Raw genomic sequence first — 13,400 nt, 5'->3', positions numbered from 1 at the left:
TGTCCTACTTGTCTGAGAAGGCCGGGTTCTCTCCAGTGGTTTGGGGAAGTGGAGTGGAGGAAGCCTAATCTCACTCCTAATTCCCACCTGAATTTTACCACATTTGTGCTGCTGCTTTAGGACAAAACTCAACTCAAGAAGTCAGTTCTGCTGAGACACACGTGTCCCTCCTGCCCTCACTGACCCCTCCAGAACCGCTCTTTTCTAGTGAAATCAGAGATGTTTACCTGTAATACACCTCAGAGCCAAGATTTCAAGAACAGCAGGTCATGCCTCAGAGCGCTGTTCTGAGAGCTTTATTAACCCAATTTCTACAGATCTGTGGCTGACTCAGAAACTTCAGAGAGCCTGCTCTCCTCCTGGTGTGCAGCTCTGGCAGGGAATCAAATTTCCCTAAACTGCTTCTGAATTATTATCATGAACTTTTGCACTCAGCAACTACCACCACTGTAACACAGAGACATCATCTGCTGCAGTTAATTATTCAAGCTGAATTTGCACATCTGTACTGGCTTTATACAGCTTGGCTTCAGGCAGGTTGGTTGAGAACTGCTGGAGATGGAGGATAGATTTGCTCCAAAGAGGTCGTTTCAAACTGGAATTGAAGAGTCTCCTGCTCTATTTTTTCTCCATGTATAATGCATGACCTGTCAGCACATACTGCACAGCTTTTGCTGTTGTTTTCTTCTGCATTCACACAACTCAGAGTGAAGCCCAGGAGGGACAAAGGAAAATTTTTTTTGAGCTGAGAAGTCTGATTAGAAATCACAAAGGTGATTATTAAATTAGTTTAGTCTGGATGACCTCTGGACAATGCTGGAAGTATTTTCTTTTCTTAATAAACTTCTGAACAATAAACAGAACAGTTTTTTGGTGGTTTTTTTTTGTTTTTTTTTTTTTTTTGTTTTTTTTTTTATTTGAAAGAATCCTACTGGTGCAACTTTCTTTATCTTGAAGATAATATTTTCATCAGGTCCTCTAAGGACTTCACCACTATAAACCCACTTTAAAAAGGTGCAACATGGATTTCTTAGAAGTGAGAAACCTTTACCAAGTAGATAGAAGACACAGAAATGGAGGGGCCGAGGATGACACAAAGGACATTGCTAACTGGACCAGAGCACAAAATAATCCAATAATCCAAGTAAAAACAAGTTGTACCCACAATGTAATGATTTGGGTTAAATCTTAGACATCCATGAAGCCAAAAACTCTCACTGATTTAAAAATAGTTCCAGGCATCACCTTTAAAACAAAATCCTGAGACCAATTCTATTCTGAGTATCAAAAACACATGATTGAGTGGTTTCTGAAAGCCCCGTTATGTGCAAGTAGTTCACATGAATTGAAAGACAAAGCATATTTTACACAGATTATTTTGTCAGACAGCTCAAGGTGTACATGTTTTTAATCTTGTATTACACTTGATCTATTATAACTCTTTAATACAGGAAATTTTGTTTTCCTATATTATAAATTTTAAACAGCTTGCATCCTGCTGAATCAGAGGTCTTTGTATCATTAACTGTTCCCTCCAAGTAATGCAAATCAGCTTTTAAGACAGGTTGTCATTTCACTGTCTAACACTCAACTGGGCTTTTGTGAATGGTTTTTGTACGTGTTGTTGGTGAGCAGCTGATTTTTGGGGACATTACATTCTTGTACACAGTTTTCAACTGCCTGTCACTTAAAACAACAGCTTTACCCAGCTGATTAATTGAGCCATCACTACTGCAGTTTTATAAGTTCTGAATTTCTGTTATTATGTTTGGAGCAGTTTTGCTTCTGTGTGCTAATTTTTTTAAGAGGGTTTGATCTGTGATTTGACACACTTGACATTTCCCAAGTAAGTGGATGGTTTTTGGGACTCGAGCTGTGCAGAGCTTACAGCTTTCACAAAATTTTATGTTTTCCAAGCATTACACTATAGGCTGAAGTGTTGACATGTTTTCAGGAGCAAGCAAGCCAAGAGAAATTTGTGAAATTTGTTTATGGGAGGAGGGAAAAGCAGTAAAACTGTACCCCTGTAGGACTGCTCCTACCTTGTTTGAAATTGCTGGCAGGTCCAAAGTGCAAATACTTCTCGAAAATACTGGTTTTGTCTGCACTTAAAACTCTATAAAGGGAAAACATCAGTGCAGTGCTCTTCATGTCACACCGATTTCAGTGCCAAAAAATAGGGGCAGAGGGAGTTCTTTTGAGTTTTGTTATATTCTGGAAGACTTCATGTTTACTTTTCTTTCAGAACTATTAGTGGTGTTTGATGCTTTTTGCAGCTGAAAAAGTCGAAGTGTCCCTTTCCACTGAGCTGCAGTAATTTTCTTCCAGGTCAGAAAAGATCCTGGAAGAGGTTTTGTTTTCTCTTTGCCAAGGACAACTGGAAAGCCACACAACAATGTCATGTGTGATGTCCAGACAGGAACAAACTCAGACTCCCCTCGCCTGCAAGTTGAAAGAGAAGAAAGGGGAGAGCAGCAGCACGTGAGCCCAGGGTTGTTTACTGACAGAGGTGGCTGCCAGGGTACAGTCAGTGAATTATCACTTTTTTCAGCCCTTATCTCTCTGCCTGCACTCTGTCAAAGTTCTGCTGAACTGAACAGGAGTCGTGCCAGTGTATGACCCCTTTTATGTCTGCAAATTTTGATTTCTAGGCCGTGGTATGATGTCTTCCCTCAAATCTGAGCCCAGTGTGTAACAACTACACTGCATTTTCAAGCACTCACAAAAAATGTCTAATGTCAATGCAACCTTTCTGTTATTATATTATTATTATTATTATTATTATTATTATTATTATTATCATCATCATCATCATCATCATCATCATCATCATCATCATTCAGCTCCAGAGAAAATAAATTGTAAAACTTTTGGGCTAAGGGAAAACATGCAGGTTTTTCCACTTTTTTACCTCTGCTATGCCCCTCATTTTTCCCAGTGGATATGCTGGGTTTGAGGGCCCACCTTCATCAAGGTAACTGAAGGATCAGGGCTTATCTTGCAGGAAACCTGGAGGTCATAGTGTTTTTGCAATAATCTTCTTACCTATTCAACAATTAATTATCAATATCATAAGGAGAGAGGGGAATTCAGCTGGTCAGATATGATGTCTCCACTACTTTTATGTCAAGGCATATTGCAATCTCTGAATCCACATGTCCAAATCTTCTGCTGAATGCAGTAACAAAATTTAGTGTCCATGTGCATTTTCAATACAGATTAAGTCAATGAATAAAAATTAGTCACGTAATAATTCAGGATTTTGACAGAATTACTGTAATTTGCGCAAATGCTGTCGTGATAAGTACGTAAGGTACCCATCCTGAGCAGACCACAGGATCAGCACTTTGTAAGGTAGCAAAGTGACATAAAATAAACACAGAAAATGGTCTCATGTCATCTGGGTCATAACAGGACCCAGTTAATGTGCTGTCATTAGCAGCACCACAAACAACTAGACTGTTTAAGACTCCAATGCCTTGCTTTAATTAGCTTAATGATTGGGTGGGGATGTACAATTTTAAATTCATTCAGGTGCCGTTTACACCAGAGGGAAAAATAAGCTTTTATAAATATAAAGAAATCTATGAACTGACTAAAAAACACAGCCTTTTCAGAAAGCATTTATGGAAAAGCTTTTCCAATGAAGTTTGATCCCAAACAGTTCAGAATTGATGAGTGTGTCGACAACACCTTGTGGAGCACTTCTTCACCCATTCTTTAAAAAAAAAACAACAACACATTTTTTTTGTTTTGTTTTTGTTTTGTTTTTTTGTTTTTTATTTTTCAGAAAGTTCCAGGGCAGTCTGAGAGATGAGAGATCTCAACTCTCTGTCAGGCACACAGAAAACTGGGAGCAGTGAAGTGTTGAGGAGCTAAAACTCAGCTTTGCCCATCACAGTCTGCCAGCTCCTGCCTTGTGAAGCAGGGAGTGCAATGAGGAAGGACATGAGGGTGCAGTGGAAATGATGCTGAAACAGAACAGCACATTATGACAGAAGAAATAATTGAAATGGGCATCAAATCCTGATACATGGAGGTGTCAGTGCAGCAGAAAGGAAAGATACAGTAAGGTTATTACCTAAACGCAGGGGCAGTGAAGAGGCTGCTGTCAATCTGTTCATATCAGTGGCTTCCTCTTAGCAAGCAGCTAAATTATAAATATTCCTGAGGTTATAAAGCTGTTGAAAAAAGCAAAACTAAAAATGATGGTAGTTATGGGCTTTTCACACGAAACACCCAAATTATATGAAACAAGGGAAAGAAAAATGACACAAACAAATTGTCTGAACAGAGATTAAGGGCTTTAAATTTATTTACTGTATAAACAGAGCACATCCACATGAGATACATGATCACAAGCTATAAATACTTCCAAGTTAATAATGAAAAATGGAATTATTTACCAGCTGTGCTAACAGACAAGCCTTGCGGCTTGCAATGAGGAAAAAAAAGCCCTAATGTTAAAAGATTTATTATAAGCTTCAGAACCTTCTGAAAACTTAGCCTTTCCTATTGACAGTGCTGTCCCTTTCTGAAGTTATATTTATTGCAGACTTGTAGGACAGGAAATGTTGTGTTGCCATCAACAGCAGTAGCCACCAGACTTTGTTCTGCTCTTGGGAGGCCACACGACTGAGGCACATCAGATTTCCTTTGTTCCATTTTATCATGACCTGCCTGGAGCTTTGTTTTAACTTGTTTTAGCCCTAACAGTGTTTTGTTTTTTTTTTTCTAGTGGCCAATCTGTCTTACTTTTGCCAATCTTTGCACAGTGCAAACCACAGATTCTGGGCAAGGTGGCAGTAAGAGGGAGTTATTTTGTGGAGAATCTGGTATTTATTACTCCAGTGAAGTGTAGGAATTTATGACTGTATGGAGTGGTGCAGAGCAGTGCAGGCATGGAAGGAGAGCAGTGCTGACAGAGGGGAAGTTGTGGCGTGGGTACGAGGCATGGCAGAGGCTGAATATTGGAAAATGTAAAAAAATTGCTCCCCCAAGGTGAATCAAAATAATCAGAATGGCAAGGAGGAAAAATAAAGCTCATCCTGTTGAAGCAGTACCATTGTTTTGTGTAACTGAGCTTTTTACATAATATCATCCTTTATTTTCCTTTATTTTTCTGTAATGATTTAACCTAGGCTCATGAAAATCTTTTAGAATTACCATTAAGACAATAAAGATTTTATTGTTATTATTCATAATAATAACTACTGGCTTTATGTCTGTGGTGTGTTCTCTTTTTACCCGTAACAAGCTTTATGAATGTTGATAGCAGGGTAAAATAGACATTCACTTACTTTAATTCCTTTAATATCAGGACATGTAATAAAGCAGTTATTTTATGAGAGGAGGGAGTTCTTCAATGCCTCCCATACAACCACAGAATATTCTGATTTGGAAGGGACTAACTAGGATCAACAAAGTCCAAGCCCCAGGAGTCCCACCACCATTTCAATCGATTATCAGTGATTAGGGCAGCCAGTGAGCCAGGATATGCTCTCTATCTCACCTGCACTTAAACCAGTGTTATAAAGGCACAAGGAAGCTTACTCAGGAAAAGAGGCTCTCAGGTGGGACACATGAGCTGGGATAAATCAGCTTTCCCTGGAGCTGAGACAGGATGGGAGCTCAGCCTCGTCGGATGAATGTGACATTGGGGCACAACTTCTACAACCCATGTCAAATTTCTGAGCCAGGGAATTTCCCCAGAGCTTCGGCATATTTCTGTATCAAACCCACACTTGTTTAGGGATCGTACAGACCCCAGAAGAGGTGTGAAAAATGCATATTATATGGCTCTACGCAGATAGTTACTATATGTATTAAAGGAAGCAGCTGAAATATAACAGACAGAGTTTCTTGTTTTAAATAAAATGTATGTATAACCATGAAGTACACATGAATATACAACACTGTATCGTTTTAAAGGTTATTCCTTTGTTCACAAAGCATGCTTGTCGAGGCTTAAGTGCCCAAGAGCATCCAGACGTCCGCAATTCTTTGGTTTTTATCGTCTTGTAATTGTCCGAACACTAAATTTTTATTAGTCTAATTATATTACTATTTTTATAACCATTTTACTATTAATCTTTTAAAATTTTAAAAACCAAGTGATTGGCGTTTTTCACAAGAGGGCAGAAGGTTTGGGAAGCCGGGCAGTGAGCAGCCTGGGCCTAACCATGATTTAGACATGTATTTGATCTGTGCACCCTTTCTGCTCTGCCACCTGCCCCTCTAATTCAATTTCCTCAGCCCTAGCCTTCTCACTCTCACAGCACAGAGAACTCATTTGTTTCAGTGTGAGGAAGCAGGCACTTTTGCATCTAGAGCTGATGGCGCTGAAGCAGATCCCACAGCTTTTGCTGCTCTGTGCTTTCGGGAAGCACAGAGCAGGAAAACAATCCAGAACTTCAAGTCCATATAGACAAGGATGGTTTCTGCCTCTCTGTGGTCCAAGCACCATCTCCTGTTCCCAGGATCATCTGCAACTGGGAGAACAGAACCTGAACAGGACTTATACCCTGCCAATGCTGTGGTTTTTAACAAGAGATTTCCACTCCCTGCCTATCAATGGCTGCTGCTCTGTTGTTTTGGTTTGATATGCATGTCTGGGATGTCTGGCTTCCAAAATCCCTGCCTGATTAAATGTACAAGAGAATCCTCCATCTGTCTCACAGAGAGAGGAAATTCAGTGTACTTAGTAAAGGTTAGACCTGCTAAGCAATGACCTGAGGCAGAGTAGCCAGTTTTGTTTGTGATTAATAAAATCTACCAGGATTTCACAGATGCCAAACTCAGCCCTACAAACCATCTCCCACAGCCTTAGGAGCAGCAGTGCCTAATGTGTGGATCCTGGAGGCCCTTTAAAAGGGAACTGCTCAGTGCTGTCATGAGAGAAATTCAGCAAGGTGCACCGAGAAATGAAGCATTGTATGTTTAAAGGTCTGTCAGGATCAGGCAAACAGAAATCTTTGCTGGATTTAGCTGTGTTTATAACATAAGCAGGAGTTCTGAGGATCTCCCTACCGAGGGATATTCAATCTGGACACAATCCAGTGCCATGTCCTCTGGGATGACCTTGCTTGGGCCATGAGGTTGGACCAGATGATCCAGTGTGGTGCCTTCCAACCATTCTGGGATTCTGTGATCTCAGTTTTAGGCTAGCACAAAAATCCCGCTCACATCTCAGATTGAATACTTAAACTGTCGTGGATGGTGCTGGACATTGTTCAGGTGATTTGATCTAACCAGTCAGCCTGGACTGCAAAAGCCCTCAGGGCAATGGTCAGTACAGCAATCCCTCTTTTTCCTAATGAGATTACAGGTCTGTTCTGTTGCTGTAGCTGAAAACATCATTTCTGTATTAGCACTGAGTTATGCTGCTCACAACAAACTACCCTTGCTCGACTGCCCGTGCCAGAACAACTCATAGCATTTTTATTTCATTTCCACGAGTTGGTTTTATGTGAAAACCATTGATAAAAACACAGAAGCAAAAACACAGCTCTGGGTCAGCAATGTGCTGTCCTCTACAGCGCTGTGTAAACAGAGTAGGGGGTGCTGGGGTGTTTATTTAAAATATGATTTTATTTCAGTGCTTTCCTGCAAGCAGCCTAAGCCTCTGAGAAAAATCCTTTTCCTGAAAGAGCCGGGTGGGCCACTGTGGCTCATCACATCCATTCTCCTTTTGCATTGCTGGTACTTCACTGGGTGCCACGTCCTCCCCAAAAAGCCATTGGTTCCAGTGCGCAGCTGTCAGTTTAACACAAGGGCACAGAAAAATTTGCTGCAAATCTGGAAGTCGCAGAAAACATTTTCTTTCTGTTCACATCCTTTTATTTGTCCTTTCTACCAAAAGCAGTTGTCTACTGGTGCTGTACTGGTTTTTCTGGTCTCAGAGTGACTAATGCCCAGTTGCACAAAGCTGTCACACACAGCCAGCTTCATCGCTCCCTGTCTGAGCCCCTTCTGATCCCTCTGCTTTTCCTCAGATCCTCCTGACGTGCAGTTCGCACAGTGGGAACTGAGTGGGTAGAAAAAAGCACTCAAATGAAAGCTAGAACTGGGTGAGGATCTCTGGTGGATTGGGAAGGACTCCGCCTCACACCGCACTGCTTGATTTTCTCTCCTGTGGAGAAAAGTGTTTCATCTTTAACAGACGATGGCTACATTCCTAGAAGATTTGACAGCCATGGGAGAAACTAGACACTGACTTTCCAGAAACTTTTATCGACATGTGAGGTTAATTTTCCTACCCCAGTGAAAAGCTGGAGCTGACAGAGGGAAGAAAATGAGGGCTGGGTCACGGGATTACAACAGCTTCAGACTCCAGGTGCCAATTTCTGATGGGAACTGGAAGAACTTGAATGAGTTACAAGATACAGAAATTAAGAGAATACAGGAAACACACATTGATTGAGATGTGGAACTAAAAGGAGACCTTTCAGTGGTTATTGGCATCCAAATCCAAATGCAGTTCAGAGGTCCCTTTTGCCAATAACCACCGGGCCTGACAGCTGCCTGCAAGAACAGAGTGCTTCCATTTTGAATAGCAGCATTTCCTACAGCCAAGGTTAGACTTCCACGTGTGCTCTGGCTCTTTCTCATTTCAGGAGCTGAGTACCCACTCTCCAAGGCTATCAGTACATTGGGTAGGGCATCCAAACCCAGGTACGCAGATCAGAGTCCCAGCCTGACAGAGATGCTCATATCATGCCTAAGTCATGGTCTCGTGCTTGCTCTGTTCCCAGCTTGAGGGCTCCTGAATTCTTGAATGGAATGCAGACAATGGTCAGACTTCACAGGGAAGGTAAGCCTTGCACAAGCCTTCCTGCAGCTTGGTGGTTAAGGCTACCTCTGGAGAACAGGGCCTTCACTGACTCCAGAACAGAAAGCCCCCAGAGAGCAATTCCAAATACTCTGAGCAGAGCAGTTGTATGAGAGCTCTCCAGCTCCACTGGCCTCTAGTTACCCTATAAAAGGTACCCCAATGTGCTCAGTGACCTAGTGCCAAATAGTGTTCTGTGTTCTGAGAAGGGAATGAAATTAAAGGTTTGTAGGAGTTTAGGTGCATTCCTAAGCTTGGTACTTTCTGCCAGGTGTCCCTAGGCGGTTCCCACCTGAGCATGGATCTACTCTGCCTATTCAGTCACCAGAAACAATCATCCTGAACACCCTTCAAGACTGCCTAAGCTTCCCCATTCATTTCATCTTTATGCCCAGCTCTCTCATGGAATGGCTCAGTTGGACTTTTTAGGCAGTGCAGAACCTACAGGAAGGTTTTCAGCATGCCCAACTCACTGAAATGATGAAGGTCCTCTGAAATCTGGCCTGAGGATTTTCAGTGCTCAGTGCAACACAATCTAGAAAGATTAAAATCCTTGTCCTTCTGCCCTTGGGCATTGTCCTCTCTAAACCAGCGTGATCTTTTTCTATCAGCTCTGTCCTTTATTTCAGCAAACTCTTTCTCTCCCTTGTAAACTGTCTGCCCTTATCTTTGGCTGGAAGTTAAGAAAATTCTTCTGTCTGATGTTGATCAGCCAGCAGGGAATGCTTACAGCATCAGCTAGCCAGTCTCTACTTTACCTCCCAAGAAAGAAAACAAGAAATTCTCCAAGCCAGCTTCCCACAGTCTGGAGGGCCTGGGATTTACAGCCTGTTTGAACTCTCCCAGATGGTAACACCCCAGGCTGCTGCAACTCCACGCTCAGTGGCTTCTCCAAAGGCACTTCCTCAGACTGATTTATTTGTTCTCTCAACTTCAACAGGGTTTTGTGTTTGTATCTCTCTGTTCTCTCTCATTCTCCAGACTGTCCCAACTGGGCACTTTATGCCACGTGTCATTCTTGTACACCTAGCAAAACACACTGAAGCTGGGGAGGCATTGGGGAAGCTGGGGTCAGATATATTTGGCATTTTGTGAGGAAAAAGGGGCAGGAATGTGCAGAAAGCTTGCCTGAGGAGGGCCCTGTGTGCTGGTATGTCTGTGAACAGTAAACTCTCTACAGATAAAAGAATATATGACTATGCCTGGAAATGTGACTTTGCAGTCCTTGCTTCTGTGGGCTTTATTTAATTGTGATATATGCAGCAGTCATAATAGCTTTGGCACAACATCATTTGTGTCTTAATTAAATGAAACATGCTGTTCAGAAACAACGCAGCCATGGAGTTTGGGAAACACTTGAGATATGCCTTCTGCTCACAGGCTCAGCCTGGCACTACAAACAAAGGAGGCAGCGTGTGTTTGTGTGTCTGTGTATGCATATTTACATAAAAATAAATTACCATACAGGCCTTTCCTGCACAGTTCCTGATAATTCCATCAGTTTTAATGCATTAGCAAAGAAAATGAGGAAGTGACTAACAAAGGGTGAAAGGATAAATGGCACTGCTTTCAACTCAGCAAGGCATCAGGAGGCCAAATCATCTGCAGAGTTTAGTTTTGCTTCGACAAACACCACCTCCTCTCCTGGGAGGCTCTTGAAGACATGGTGAGGTTGATACCAGCCTTATCACAAGGAACCAGGACAATAGTTTGGAAGAGCAGAAGCAAAGCCAGAATATACTTATGAAGGAAGAAAATAAATTGAAAGGAAAGGAAAATCTAAAATGCTTTCAAAGAGAGATTTTTAACAACAACAACAACAACAAAAAAGTAAAGAAAAAAAAAAAAGGGGACACACAAATGCCCACATTACCTTGTTGCAGTACCCAATTTGACTCAGAATCCAAGAATCCAAATATTACTGTTGCTGGACTCAAATATATCCTCTTATCTGATAAAGGAATCCTGCACACAATGTCAAAACGGGATACAGAGAAGCAGAACAGAAGTTTTTCAGATGTACAGTTTATAGTTATAAAGGTTTGTTGAGACTGTTTCTAAAGCCAGCTCTCCATTTTGTGCTTTTGCCAGAAACTGGGGTGGGTGGGTGTGGGAAAAATGAGAGCTAATTTACCTATTGCCAATATACAAGAGTCCTTCACCTTTTCTCTTTCACTTCTTCTGGTATTATATGACCAATTTAGATGCCCCTGACTCTGAAACTCCACCTCTAGATACCAAAAGCCATATAAATTAAAGGACCCTTTCAAATTTAATTGTGACTTCTAAACACCTCAAAACACTTTTTAAGCATTCTGAGAATTAGATTTCACTCATTCCCATGCAAAACAACCAAAAAAGTATAATATATTCAGGGCAGAGGTGAGCAGAGAGACATAAAGTTGGTTTCTTTTATCAAGTATGGAATGGTAATAAAACCCAAAACTTGAGAATCACCATCTGGATCACTCAGTTGTTGAAGAATTGATAGTACCAGAAATCTACTTCTTTCCCCAAGATTCCTACCATTATTTACCCTTCTGTACTTTTTCAATAAAGTTCTTAAACAACTTCTGGGTATTAATTGAGATATGGTATATTTTAAAACAATTTTTTAGCATTTTAACACATTTTGTTTGGGGGCTTTTTTTCTTGCCATATGATCTGCCTAAAGCTATTTCTTCTTTATTGCTAAACATAAACGCTGAACAAAAGTCATTTTCCCTGCCAAAACATTCTTTTTCAAGTCAACTGCACTTTTGCATGAGAAAAAGCTGTAGGGGATTGTCCCCATGAACTTTGTATGTCTTTCTAGTCTTGGCTGAGAACAGTTCATACCACCTATAAATCTGGCTGCTACCCTGCTTGAATAAAAGCTGCTTTCTTAAATTAAACTGCTGCAGCAGGCAGTCTGTAGAACATTTTAGCTTCTTTATTTCTGTGCTTAGTCCCCACTCTGTAAATCTCACTTCTCTATTCCCTTCTCCAGCGATGTGACAAGGCACTTGTTCAGCATTTCAGCTGCATGTCTAATGGAAAATATTGGGATTTCCCACTTGGACCAAACCCAAGACAATCCAGTCTGGTATTCTGTCTCCAAAAGTGACTGTTTTCATGAAAATAGGAACAATCTGCTAATCATAGAAGAATTCCTCCTGACCTCTAAGAAACACTGGTTCAAACATCGGCAAAATACGTAACATGACTTCCACTAAATTCATCTCAAGAGAACAAAAACTTTGGTAAATATCTTGAAGCAATTTTGTGGACCTGTGATGTTTTGTCACAGCCTCCTGTGTGAAACAGTGTTGTAAATTTCTTTGTTATCACTTTAAATGTCCCCGTTGTTATTTTGGTTTAGGAGAGCAGAAGTTCCTGATCTCCCATCTTCAATCCACGTGGTAATGTGTACATTCTATTATTATTATTTTATATTCTGTCATTATCGATATCTATACCTGCTGCTGTAATAATATCACTGTATTTACCTATACCTAATATCACTGTATTTACCAACTCATTTTGTGTTGTTCTAAGATAATTTACTGCAACTACATTTACCCAAAGCAAACAAATCCACACCCAAAATAATTAATCAAGCCTCAAGATTTTCACTGCAAGTTTTCCATGTTTGGACTAAAATTCCTAATTAATTGGTCAATATATATTAGGCAAAAAGCCTAGCTGGATTTGCAGAAAAAAATTATTAGCAAATGTGTTAAATACCATCAAACACAAACAAAAAAGTCCCCTGAAATATGAAGCCAATTTAATTTAATTCTTGAAGATTAATTTAACATATTGCTGGATTTTGGATTCTTTTTTTTTTTTTCTTTTTTTTTTTTCTGGGGCCAGTGTCTAGAATTGAATCACTTCAGTAAATGCTTTGGTTTCTTTAGTTCTTCAGTTTATATGCCCTAGCAGGTGCCTGGGAATTGTTTTTTATAAACATAATCACACTTTGTGCAGCATTCTTTTCCTTAGTATATGGGGAGGTTGAAACTTTGGGGTGATTTGATTCTGTAGTTACAACTAATTAAATTCTAAAATGTTACACAGCAACTCTACTCAGGGCACACAGGTTCCTCCCCAGGACCACCTAAAATAGTCTACAATATTTTCAGAAACTCAGCAGACTTTACAGTTGTGCTAGACATTGTGAGGAGAAAGGGCAATGCAAACACAACACCTCTGCTCATGCTGCATTTATTTAGTTCTGGGCAGACCAACTTTGGAAAAGTGATGTTTGGGGTTTAGTTCTCGTAATATGTCAACCACTGGGAGGTCATTTGCATCTTTAACTTAATGAAAAGGAAAAAAAATAAACCCAAAAGAAGCATTTTTGGCTTAGGAACAGGGTGATGAGTCTGTGGCTGAATAGCAACAAAGTCACAGGTTTTACTTTCATTACTATACCTTGACAGTAGAAACACTTCAAATTGATAAAGGAACTAGCAAAGGACAGTTTTTTTTTGATTTCGGGTTTGTTTTGGGTTGGGTTGGTTGTTTTTTGGGGTTTTTTTTGTTTGTTTGTTTGTTTGTTTGTTTTTTGTGGAATCCCAACGTGCAA

The sequence above is a fragment of the Anomalospiza imberbis genome, chromosome Z (genome assembly GCF_031753505.1).
Source record: "Anomalospiza imberbis isolate Cuckoo-Finch-1a 21T00152 chromosome Z, ASM3175350v1, whole genome shotgun sequence".
Classification (NCBI taxonomy): domain Eukaryota; kingdom Metazoa; phylum Chordata; class Aves; order Passeriformes; family Viduidae; genus Anomalospiza; species Anomalospiza imberbis.
This window is presented reverse-complemented; position numbering follows the sequence as displayed.